Source organism: Vulpes vulpes, chromosome 7 (genome assembly GCF_048418805.1).
Source record: "Vulpes vulpes isolate BD-2025 chromosome 7, VulVul3, whole genome shotgun sequence".
NCBI classification, from domain to species: domain Eukaryota; kingdom Metazoa; phylum Chordata; class Mammalia; order Carnivora; family Canidae; genus Vulpes; species Vulpes vulpes.
In genome coordinates, this window is record NC_132786.1 from 39,535,708 (window position 1) to 39,549,069 (window position 13,362).

Here is a 13,362-nt window from a genome sequence, read left to right on the forward strand (position 1 = left end):
CTGTCCTGACCTGCCACCTGTGTCACATTCCATCAGGTTCTGAGAATGAGCCATGGCACTTGTCAAAGATGACATACGTTGGGGCAGAAGCGTGATAGGATAGGCTGAGCCAAAGGAAAAAAAAATTAGAAATGAATCAAAATACAACTTTTCTAGAAAACCCTCTCAAACAAAAGCAACTCTGTGAGACAGGACTTTGGGGTGAGCTTGGCCACTGATGGAGGTGAAGCCTTGCACTCTCTCTCTTTCTCTCTGTTAGAACAATGAGGCAATGATAATTGGATCAGAAGCCAGTTTCTGGGACATGCATTTCCCAGCACCTGTTCTGTAGAACACTAAACCTACTCAATGTCCCAAGAACAAATGGGTCTCTGGTTACAACCTTGTCTTGCACATTTTAAATTCTTTTAAAAAATTTTTTCTATTTTGTTTTTTTTTTATTTTTAAATTTTTCTATTTTGAAAGAATTGTAGACTTACAGGAAGTTTTAAAATAGTACAAAGAGTCTCATGTATCCTTCACTCAATTTCCCTCATTAATATATTTATGCGTTTGTAGTACAATGTCTACCAGGAAGTTGACACTGGCACATTGTCATTAACTCGACTATAGGCCTTCTTCACTCTTCTGCATTTTTTACATGCACTTATTTGTGTGCGTGTATCTAGACCTCTGCAATTTTATCACAGGTGTAGATTCGTGTAACCATGAACACAATCAGGATACAGAACCATTCCCTCATCACAAAGGGCCTCCTTTATGTGACCTCTTTGCTTCATACCCCTCATCCCATCTTACCTCTGGGAAACCACTGACCCACTCTTCATCTTTATAATTTTGTTATTTCAAGAATATTATATAACTGGAATCACACAGTATGTAACCTTTTGAGATCGACTTTTTTCACTCAGCATAATACCCTTAAGTGTGGTCTGGGTTGTTGCATGTATTAATAGTTTATTCCCTTATATTACTGATTAATTAATATTCCATGGGAGGATGTGCCGTGGTTTGCTTAGCCATTTACCCAGTGAAGAATATTTGGGTTGTTCTCAGTTTGGGGCTGGGAGTTCAGATGCTCTGAACATTCATGTACAGGTTTTTGTGCAAATATAAATTTTCATTTCTCCATGATAAATGCCCACAAATATAATTGTTTGGTTGTATGGTAGTTGCATGTTTAATGGTAAAACAAATGGCCAGTGTACCATTTTATATGCTCACAAGGGCAGCAAGAGGGGTCCAATTTCTCTGCACTTTCTCCAACGTTTCTGGTTTTTATTTTAGCTCTCCTGATAGGTATGTAGTGACATCTCATTGTAACTTTCATTTGCAATTCCCTAATGGCTAATGAGGTTGAACGTCATTTTTCATGTGCTCCTTATAAATCTGTATCTCCTTTCTAGTGAAATATCTGTTCATGTCTTTTGCTCATTTTATGATTGGATTTTTGGGGGTTTTATTACTGTTGAGTTTCGGAGTTCTTTATGTATTCTAGGCCCAGTCCTTTGCCAGGTATGTGCTTTGCAAATATTATCTTCCAGGCTGTAAGTTGCCTTTTCTTTCTCTTAACTGGAGCTTTCATAGCACAGAGGCTTTCAATTTTGTTGAGGTCCAGTGTACTTTCTCTTTTATGGATTATGTTTCTGGGTCACATCTAATAACTTTTCACCTGGCCCTGGGTCCTGAAGATTTTATCCTATGTGTTCTGGAAGCTTTATGGTTTTATTTTTTACATTTAAATCTGTTTAAATGTACTACATAGTTCCAGCTCTACATTTAAACCCATGATTCCTGTGTCGTTAATTGTTATATAAGACATGAGATTGAGGTCAAGGCTCATTCTCAATGCTTTTTAACATTTTTAAGGGCTAATATTCTGTTATCAAACGTAAGGACTTTTAGATTTTAAATTGAGTTCCCCAAACTTGGCCGTCTATTCATGCAGCAAATATTTATTGGATACTTCCTGTGTACGGGCACAGCTGTGGGCACTGGGGGGCCAGCATAATCTCAGTTCTTTATGAGCTGTTTGTATACACACAGTTTGCACAACACTCTCAGAACTGTAGTTTGCAGAAATCCTTTAGGAAATTCTGCTCAAGACAACAGACAGGGCAGTTCTGGTGGCTCAGCGGTTTAGTGCTTCCTTCAGCCCAGGGCCTGATCCTGGAGTCCCGGGATCGAGTTCTACGTCGGGCTCCCTGCATGGAGCCTGCTTCTCCCTCTGCCTGTGTCTCTGCCTCTCTCTCTCTCTCTCTGTGTCTCTCAAGAATAAATAAATAAAATCTTTAAAAAAATTAAAAAGACAACAGACAGACTCAGAGACAGGGTCAGATACCAGCGTAGGCAACAAGAGATGTAAAGTCGGAAGAGTGCCCAGGCCAGGGATGGTCTCTGTGGGAAACTTGGAGTCCAGAGCTGATAAGGGGGAGAAAGAAGGAAGGACTCAGGGGGTGAGGAGGGACTGCCAGGGAGGAGGCACGTTGTGGTGGACTGTGTTGTCTGGGCCTGCCCTCTCCTTTGCTTCTGAAGATCTCACATGCTCGCCTTTCTTTTCTTTCTTCCTTCCTTCCTTCCTTCCTTCCTTCCTTCCTTCTTTCTTTCTTTCTTTCTTTCTTTCTTTCTTTCTTTCTTTCTCTTTTTTTTACTTCTTTCTTTTTTTTTTTACGGTTTTATTTATTTATTCATGAAAGACAGAGAGAGGCAGAGAGCCTGATGCAGGACTCAATCCCAGGACCCTGGAATCACACCCTGAGCCAAAGGCAGATGCTCAATCACTGAGCCACCCAGGTGTCCCTCCCACGCCTTTTCTTAGAACAACACAGAGGCCAGGGTCTCTGACCCTCAGGCAGTCAAAAATCTTCATGTAGGTTTTGACTCCTCCAAAACTTAACTACCAATAGCCTACTGTTGACGGGAAGCCTCACTGATAACGTTAACAGTCGATTGACACAAATTTTGTATGTTTTCTGTATTATATACTGTGTTCTTACAATAAAGCCAGAGAAAATAAAATGCTATTAAGACAACCTCAAGAGGGGTGCCTGGGTCATTCCGTCAGTTAAGCATCTGACACTTAGTTTCTGCTCAGGTGGTCATCTCAGGGTCATGGGATCGAGCCCTGCCTCAGGCTTCCTGCTCAGTGCAGAGCCTGCTTAAGTTTCTCTTCTCTTCTCCCTCTGCCCCTCCTATCTCTAAAATAAATACGTAGATCTTAAAAAAAAAAAAAAAAAGACAACCATAAGAAAGAGAAAATACATTTGCAGTACTGGACATATTTATATATAAAAAAAATCTCCACATAAGTGGCCCCATGGAGCTCAAACTCACGTTGTTCAAGGGTCAACTGCTTATATACATATATGTATGTGTATACGTGTATAATCAATACATATGTGTATATTTGTACGTGTGTATATATACATATGTGTAACACATATACATACATATATATTGAATACATACACATACTTAAAAATTATTTTTAATGTAAAATTGTTTCCTAGTCCATAACAGTTTGGAGGTAACAACCTATGATCCCAGCAATGCTCACAACACATTTATCTGGCATTTCCAGATGCCTCACATCCTTTCCCATCATTATAGAAGTTCTCAGTGTTGCCCTGTGCTCCCTGGTCTTTCCTGATGACTCTAAGAATGACGTCTGCACTTTTTCCTGTTCCAGCTCACAGTGTTAACACCTCACATGGATGCATGGACACTGGTGTCCAGGGGGCTGCTGATGTCACCGGCTCTACCCTGCCCCTCCAGGAGGACTCATGTCCTTGCTACAGCACTGCCTCCAGTGCACAAAGCAATAGCTCTGAGTATTTTATCTGGGTTTTTTTTCTTCTCTTTTTCTGTAAGATATGGGCATTGATCTATGGGCTGGCCTGACATACAGTGTACATTATTCAATCACCTTGCTCTTTGACCTTGCCTCATGATCTAAGAACAAAAGTGCATCCTTGCTTGTCATCCTGAGGCACACCAGCCCTTCTTACAGATGTGTTTCCTATGGGTCCTCCTGTCATTATGTATCTGAATCATAGTCCTGGTTCCCACCATTTCCAAAAGAACTGGCTGTTCCTAATTCAGAAGAAGGTAAATTCTGAAAGTAAGTTGGTACGCCAGTCATCTAGAATTTGAGCCTCTCAGCCCATAGCTACAAAATTACACATAATGGCAAAGTTCCCAGGCCCATCCACAAAAAACCTATTTATCCAGAATGTAGCTGAACAGAGGTAATAAAGCTATATGCAACCCAGCCATGCTTAGCAATGTGATTCCATTGGAATGCGTGTCTTGTACCAACTGGAAGCCAAGGAGGCGGAGTGAAATAAATCTTAAACTTAAATGAATCTTGTTGTGGGGATTTTGTAGCCTGTAAACCGAGGGTAGAGAAATGTTGTATGTAGATGTTCATGGAGTCGTTTATCAAATCCTGGGAGCTTCCAAAAGAATTTGCAAAATTATAATTTAGTTCTATGCAAGTAGATCCTGAATATAATCCCATCTACCAAAGCCCTGGCATATCTATCATCTTGGAATGAGGTCAAAGTCAAAGAATCAAGAGAGGATGAAGGCATGGCTATAGGGGGTGGCCCCGGGCTCTGGAGCACGCCCAGAAACAGGTGGGTTTCTTTGCAGTTGGGGCTCTGGCGGAGGCAGCATACTGTTGGCCACCTGGTTTGGGAAGCGGTTTTAATCCATTTCGATTACAACTACATCATGCTCTCTATTCCTAACAGATGGCTTTCTCTTACAATTTGCCCACTCCCCATTTTCCTGTGCAAGAACATTCTTATCTCACACTGATCAAGAGCACAGGCCATTAAATGATATGGGGAAAAATAATATTAGGGAGAGATGTCTTTCAAACTGACCAGATGGCAAAGAGCCTTCCTGATGAAGGAGGAGAGTAATGGATTGAGTGCCTACTATGTGCCAGTCACTGGGCTATGTCTTTTCACGTGATATCTTTATCATCCTCCTAAAAATCCTGGGACATGGGCATTATTATCCAGATTTAGTTGTTGAAAACTGAGAATCCTGGACAATTGTAAGGATTCAAACACAACTTCTAGCTCCCGAGTGAGGCTCTTTCTCCTACCTTTACACCTGCTAGCACTGGGATAGAGCATTTAACTGTCCTAGAAACAAATGCATGTTACTCACTGGTTTTCAACCAATAAAAAAAAAATTACTCAAAAAGCAGGGATGACCCGATTTCTTCTTAACTATATTTAACACAGGGGTAGTGATAAATGTGCAAAGTGGATGTGACTTTGAGTAGGCTTAGCTGTACGTTGCTGGTCAAACTGAACGAAAAGCCAGTTTCCAGAGAGCCATGGAAGACCCTTTGCTCCCTTGAAACTGATGGTGAGCCTGCCAATGCTGAGCTAGCCAACGCTAAGGAGAAATGAACCCACCCATTCATTTGACTATGTGTGGTGCCCAGCTCAGTGCTAGAAAGAAGATTATATGTATAACTTGATAATAGAAACAGAAAAAAAACAAACCAAACCAAACCAAACAACAACAAAATAAGTCAGTGCTGCAGAGAAAGTGTTTTGAGCTTTTCAGATACAAAAAAAGGAGCAGTAACATTCACTCTGACAGCACCAAAATTAAATCTAGCTACAAAATCATATTGAGGCCAGTATATAGGAAAGAGTTGTGTTTCCAGTTAGAGAACACGCACACACACACACATACACACACACACTCAATTTCTTTCCAGTCAGTATCCACCTCCCCCACCCCCCCACCCAGTGCCTGAGTTGCGTTAGACTCTCCCCTACTGGAAGGCTGAGGTATTTCAGTCCTGATGAGCATCTGATCAGAACAATAGAAATGTTTCAGAATTTCCATTTTAAAATGTTTGTTTAGTCAGAGTGATAAAAAACTTATGCCTAAACCAGTGGGTTTTTATGGACTGCAGGAAACAGTAGAAGTCTTTACCCTCCACTCAGGTTTATGCTCAGGAAATCCTAATGGAACATACACCATGGGAAGTACAGATAAATCTGCATAACCCCATTCATACCTGTGCATGAATGGGGTTTCTTCCTGTTTCTCTCCGTCCCTCACCTCCAGTGAGACCCAACAACAAAATGTGCCCCAAGGTGTGGTAAAGACAGCATGCAGCGTAGGCTTGCTAAGCTCTGAGTTGGTTGGGTCGAATTCCATCGTGGCATCTGCACTTGCTTTCTGCTTGAGGGTTGGCCTTGGTTTGCATTCAAAGGGCTGCTGACGTGGATGGAACTGGAGGGTATTATGCTGAGTGAAATAAGTCAATCGGAGAAGGACAAGCAGTGTATGTTCTCATTCATTTGGGGAATATAAATAATAGTGAAAGGGAATATAAAGGAAGGGAGAAGAAATGTTGGGAAATATCAGGAAGGGAGACAGAACATAAAGACTCCTAACTCGGGGAAACGAACTAGGGGTGGTGGAAGGGGGGAGGAGGGCGGGTGTTGGAGGGGAATGGGTGACGGGCACTGAGGTGGACACTTGACGGGATGAGCACTGGGTGTTTTTCTGTATGTTGGTAAATTGAACACCAATAAAAATTAATTTAAAAAAAAAAAAAAACAAAGGGCTGCTGACAAGATCTGTCAAGTGACAGTTTGGTGCGGCCCCCTCTTATTTTACTAACAGGTTGCAACACAAGCTAAACATGAGAAAGCCACTTGCTCCCAATCACAGTGGAGGACTGAGTATATGACGGCTACGGGAAAGAATGGGACATATTAGTGGTGGCAAGCTGGCCACCAGCCTGGCTATGGAGCAATCCTTAAGGAGAATGGACTGTCTCTCCCCTGATGTGCGGGAAAGAGCAGAGGGTACAGGTCACTCCACTAGCCAAACCCAACTGCCTCTAGAGTTACGCAGCTCACTAACTTGGAACCCTTCCAGGACACTGAACATTCTCAAGAAGAGGGAATGAAAGAATTAAATGCACTTTCCTGGCTGAAAACTCTTTATGTCACAGATCTCAGTACAGGTCACCCCTTTGAATTCAAAAGCAGTGGAGCTTTTCATATATTAGAAAACAAGAAGATTAGTGCAGAGAACAGGCCATTTGAGTAATAGTTGAAAATCTTCTGGGGAGTATTTATCTCCATTAATTTGTTGGTTCCAGGGGGACATAAGGTACAAAGAAAGTCATCACACAGTGGTCTGATACAGTTTCCAGCTCCCACAGTCAGAAAAATTCCTGTGATGTAGTTGTTTGTACAATATAAGTAAAAAAGAAAGAAAGAGAGAGAGAGAGAGAAAGAAAGAAAGAAAGAAAGAAAGAAAGAAAGAAAGAAAGAAAGAGAAAGAAAAAGTTGATAATGCATGTCAAGCACTGATTTTTGGGAATTGGCCAATATAGAGGTGGAATGTTCTGAAATTAGCACATTAGCTTAGATACAGAAGAGGTGACAGCTCAGGGAGACTTGAGGAGAGGTCTCAGGAACTTGAGATACAGTAGGTGACAGGAGCAGGGGCCCTGCCTCCCCAGGACCCTGGGCCATGGGTTAGCTCTGGGGTTCACTACACCCAAATGGCTCTCCTCCAGAGAGCGGAGAGAGGAGGCCCAGAAGCCCAGGAAGCCTTGCTGGGAAGGGCTCCCCTGGAGTCCTTCTGACACAGGGGAACTTGTACCCACACTTGGGAGACTGCAAAATTTGGAAAGCAGAATTGAACAAGTTAAGGCCAGTGAACCAGATAAGACCATCTAAAGGGACCTGGGGATGAGCAGGCCTAGAGGACAAATGGGCAACCAGTGCTGAACAAACTCACAGACCGGGCATAAGAGCCAGGCCTCACTCAGGTGTGCCAGTGGGGGGGTCGGCTGGATGTGAACCAATGGGGCACTTTCAAAAGTTACACCCCTATACTGTGGAGGTGTTGGCCAAATCTCCCTTTAGGACCAAAGGGTGGTGTGCCTGAAGCAGTCCCGCTACTAGTTTGGGTCCTGATTAAGTGTTCACAGTATCCTCAGGTTAAGTCAGCTACAGAGATGACCCAGAGAGCCATTCTTTTCTTGCCTGGCACCATCCCCCTATATCCTGCCAAATGGAGACCTCGTGAATATTCTAAGAGGAAGTATGTGAATTTCAGTTGGCCCAATGGCTGCTGTGGACTCTTTCATCCGGCCAGCATGATGAGTTCTGACTGGTTTGGTTGCATGGCAAAGTTAGTTAATCACAGCCTGAGAAGAGGAGAGAGCTTTGTAAAACCGCCCTGGTACTACTAGTACTTGGCACTAAACTCTAGAGAAGCTCCACTCTCTCTCCAGTGGGGTCCTAACATGTCATCTCTCCACTTCCCCCACCCCATGCCACTTCACTGTAGAGAGGATAAGGATGCATGTGTATAAGCTCCTGGAGGGCAGGAGCCATGTGATGTAATCTTTCACGGCTAATACCGCGTTGTCTAATAATGAGAGCCACCAGCTATGGGTGGCTGTCAAGCACTTCAAAGTGGCTACTCAGAATGGAGATGTGCTGGGTTCAAGACTTAAGGTGAAAATACAATGTAAATTATCTGATTAGGATGACTTTGTATCAATTATATGTTGAAGTGATAACATTTTGGTTAAATGAAATGTAGTACCAATATTAATTGTTCCATTTCCTTTAGGGTTTGAGAGAACAGACTATATTTTAGAGCTGTTTTAGGTTCACAGCCAAACTGAGCAGAAAGTATAGAGAGTTCTCATCTAGCCTTGTCCCCGCACGCTCTCGCCTCCCCCACAGTGGATATCCTGCACCAGATTGTACATTTGTTACAGCAGATGAACCCATAATGACTTCATTATCACCCAAAGTTCATATCCTTTTACCTCTTAATGTGACTCTCGAAAACTTTAGAACTCCATTTGAGTCATTATATTTCTTTCGGGTAACACTGTCTTGTACCTTTTCGGGTGGCAAATATAAAACAAAAACTTCTATATATGTTGGATGATAAGCCCACACATATTAAAGAATAAACTGACCTTAGAACTTTTGAGATCTTGACATAGGTACAAGCTGACCTTTGTCCCTTCTTTCTACAGCTAGTTAGGAAGGAAACGACTCCGAGGAAGATCTCCACATAATCACCTGAAAGCCTTGTCTCGGACCCAGACTGACTTTTTTTTTTTTTTTTTTTTAAGATTTTATTTATTTACTCATGAGAGACAGAGAGAGAGAGAGGCAGAGACACAGGCAGAGGGAGAAGCAGGCTCCCTGCGAGGAGCCCCATGTGGGACTCGATCTCAGATCCCGGAATCATGCCCTGGGCCAAAGGCAGATGCTCAACCGCTGAGCCACCCAGGCGTCCCCAAGACTGACTTTCAACCCATGCTCTGACATTTGACAATCCAGTAGCAGTTGCTGGGGCTCCCTGAGCTGGGACAGTAATCCCTCTGGAAAGAGAAGGGCCGGTTTCAAGTGTCTCTGGGGCCCCCTAGCTTCTGGCCCTGTTCCCTCAAAAGGCCAATCTCAATCTCAAATCCCATAGGTCATTGCCAGAGTGGCGTCTGCCCCACATCGCCTCAGGGGCCTGGTGGGCCAGGGAGAGTCAGAGTGAAGGCAGTAGGTGCAGCTGTACTCTTCCTTGGCTCCTGTGAAGCCTCACTGAATACTTATCTCGAAGATTTTTTTCCAACCTCACTTTCTGCTTGGCTGGAGTTATATGGAAGACTTGTGCCATTAGCAAATTGGCTTTCCACACCTCACAAACCAGCTCATGTACTTACTCCCAGTGCTCACAGAATACCTGCTCTAATTTCTGAAGTTGGCCGGCATTTCAGGCCAGAACCCGCGTGAGCCTCTGTCCAAGGCCTGGTGAGAAGGGCCTGTTTGCCTAAGAGGATTAAACAGAGCACAGCCAGCCAAGCATCCACCGAGGCCATTTAATGACTTCAGCTCTAATCTCCGACTCGTGTAGGCCTTGTCAGCGACCACCAGTCACGACTGAATTTCTTTCTCACTGCTGTGTCTTTCTTCACTTCCCCTGCACAAACTCCATCTTTATCCTTCTGAAGAATCCCTCCCCTGTCCTCAGAGCTCACATTCTGCTTCACTCAGCCCTCAGGGTGGGCTCCTCCCTGGCCCCCTTCAGAGCCTATTGGCATTTCAGAGGGGAAGTAGAACTGTATCACAGGCTCACATCATCATTTTGGAAGAAATTATCTAAACAGAACATTCCCCTTCACAAAAGAAATATCTACTTGATGGGAGAAGGCAGAGTCAAAGTCTGGGTTGGTGAGCCATCTCTGTCCTCGCTTTTCTATGACTGGGAAAACCCAGCTACCTGCCGTCCACCTCTTGATGGTGGTGCTTTGAACATCGACTTTGATCCGAAGGCCATGCTTGAAAGTCGGTTTTCCCACCGTGCCCTTCTGTATTGTTGTGATAGTTTAATGGCTTCCTTCTTCTGTAATAGGGCTGCCTTCTCCCCTCTGGTCAGGGAGAGGTTCAAAAGTGTGTCGGTTACAAAAAAAGGAAAATCCTAACTAACATATCAGTATTTTACTTAAGATTTTTGCATTAGATTTATTAGAAAAACTGGCCTGCTACTTTTGTGAGCTCTGTGTGTGCATGCTACACCATTACTGTCAAGTTTTGTGTCAGTGCTATGCTGGCTTTATAAGAAGGCATTGGAAGCTCTTATTTTCCTTACCCTAGGAAAGTTTTTAAAGTATTAAAATGATCTATTTCTTAGAGATTTAAAATAATTCTTACGTGAAATTATCTGAGTCTGGCAGCCAGACAATGCCTCTGCCTCATACATGGTAATGTGCTTAGAGTTGAACATGGAATTTCCTTTTAATTTTCTCCATCGTTGTGTTACTTCCCAATTTTCCTTTTTAATTTTATGTATTTGTATTTTGTACCCCCTTTTGGGGCAAGTGGGATATATAGGGTTTATCTATATTGTTTAAAAAGCATTATATTATGGATTCATTGATTTTTTTCTACCAAATATCTAATTTTTAAAAACTTCATTTCAACTCTCATCATTATTCATTTCTTCCTTTTGCTTTCAGTATTTACCTTGTGTTGTTTTTCAGACTTCTTGAGTTGAATAATGAATGCTTTATTCTGATTATTTGGTAATGCTAAGTGCTTAAGCCTAAAAATTTTCCTTTAAGCACAGCTTTAATCACATCTTTAGTTATGAAGCTTGGCTTTAAACATTTATTTATGATTACCATTGTCTAGGTCTTCTGCGCAGCTGTGCTGGGCTCTACTCTGAATACCTTCCCACTTTAAGGTTTTGACTTTCTCCTCTTTTGCAGTGAGCAGAGCTGGGGGTGAGGTCTTAGAAGGCACAGGTACCTTGGCCTAGAGTTCCCTCCAAGGACACCTACACACCCCTGCCTCTCTGAAATGCCAAACTTTAGAACATCACTATAGAAATGGGCCTCTTTCTTCCGTGTTCTCTCCAGGAATTTAAACTTAATGGTGCCTAGTAGAGCACTCCTTCGGTTGGGTTTTATAGAGTTCTTTCACTTACTTTCAGTGATGTTAGCATCCTGCTTTAGGTCTGGAGAGTCAATATTTATGGAGTGTCAATTCCTAGTCTGATTGTTAGTATTCCTTGCTCTTTTTACTGTCACTCGGCCAGTTCCAGATACCTTCAAAATGATTTGGGAGTTGTAGATATTATTTTAGGTGTGTTTCAGAATGGGAAAGAGACACAGAGCATTTCATCTCGTCATCTGTTATCAGATGTATTAGTGCTTAATTTGTTGAAGAGTACGCGAAAAGTTTTCTAGACTCATGAGGTTCATATACAACTTAAGCTTGATTTCCAAGTGATCACTTTCATGAAGAGAAAAAGAGTTCTCTCAGCTTACACAGTTCCTAAGCACTAGTTGATCTCTCATCTCCTAAGTAATATTCACCCTCTCTGCCTCTTACCTTCCATTAAGCAAGTAGGGTTTATTGGCCTGATTTATTCTGTTGAAAACACAGGGCACACAGGGCTGGTAATAAAAGGGAGATGGCTGATTTCTGCCCTTGTCCAAGGAGAATACCCAGACTCTAGCCCTTTGCAGACTTGACTTTGAATTTGAAAATGTGCTTAGTTTCTCCTGTGATTACCTGAGGCTATCTAAGGCGGTCTGGTGACAACAGTTAATAAGGAAGACCTGTTGATGTGTCAACATGCCCATTGTCCAGTGTCTTTTTTAAACCTGCACAAATTGCTTTGGTCAGCAATGAACCTGAGTAAGACGGGCCACGGTTCTTTGGATCACACCGTTCCTATGGCTTCCCTGGATAAGACTAACTCCAAAGAAAAGGAATCAAGCTAATCATAAATCACACTGGAAGTTTTATATAAAACCGTAGAATAATCAGATGGAGTAGAGTGTGTCTCAGGCTGAGTTTTGCTTGGGGCCCACTAGCTCATCAGTGTTTATGGCTCCTTCATGCTGTGCTGGATGCCACAGGCTCTCATGAACAGCGGAGAGATTGAGGCCAACTTTGAATTCAGGGAAGCCAAAGGCAGTGCCAGGTAAGTTTGTAGACACTTTTCAGCCACCTGCCTTATGTTATGATGCTTCAAAATGTCTCCAGGCCAGAGATCCACTTCGTACACTGAGTCAGGGTTTGGAAAGCAAAAATCCTCCCAAAATAAAAGTTGGCAGGTCTTTTTTAGGGATGTGGCAAATGGAAGCATTTTGATCTTGTCTCCATACAGCTTTGGATTGCCCTATGCCTTTGAATTTCGCCTTTATTTCTAGCAATTTCTCAAAGAGGACAATGTAACCAGGATATCTCCCAAGAAAGATGGCTCTTCTATTTACTTTTACAAAGGAGGTATAAGGTGTAGAAGACAGAGAAAAGGTGATTAGAGAGATTGCAGTGGGAATACATTGTCTCCAAAGAGTCCTGTGATTGTGTGAAGTGAGAATTCAGGCTCAGGACAGTCAACATATGGATAAAGACTTTCCATACGTTGTTGGGAGATCTAAAACTGACTTCCAGAAAATGCTGCCCTCTGGACCTACCTCTCTTAAGAGGCAAGGTTCATCTAACTGGTTAGGAAGATAGCAACACTAAACTTTTCTGGCACAGACCAGCCTGACCCTTCTGGTGAACTGACAGGCTCTCTAAAAATTACATTTTCTTCTAGAATTGTCTCTGAAACACTCCATCTAACTTTCATCCTGAAAGCATTTGTCAAGCTCCAGTGGACAGGCCACAGAAGAAAATGCTAGGGACTTCATAAAGCAGAGAATCTAGTAGAAGACCTTCACACAGAAAACTAGGATCCCAGAGGGTTATATCTTTAATGTAAGCATGAATTAGATATATCCTAGCCCCCTCCCCCTACCACCACTACACTAAACATCAAGGAATATCA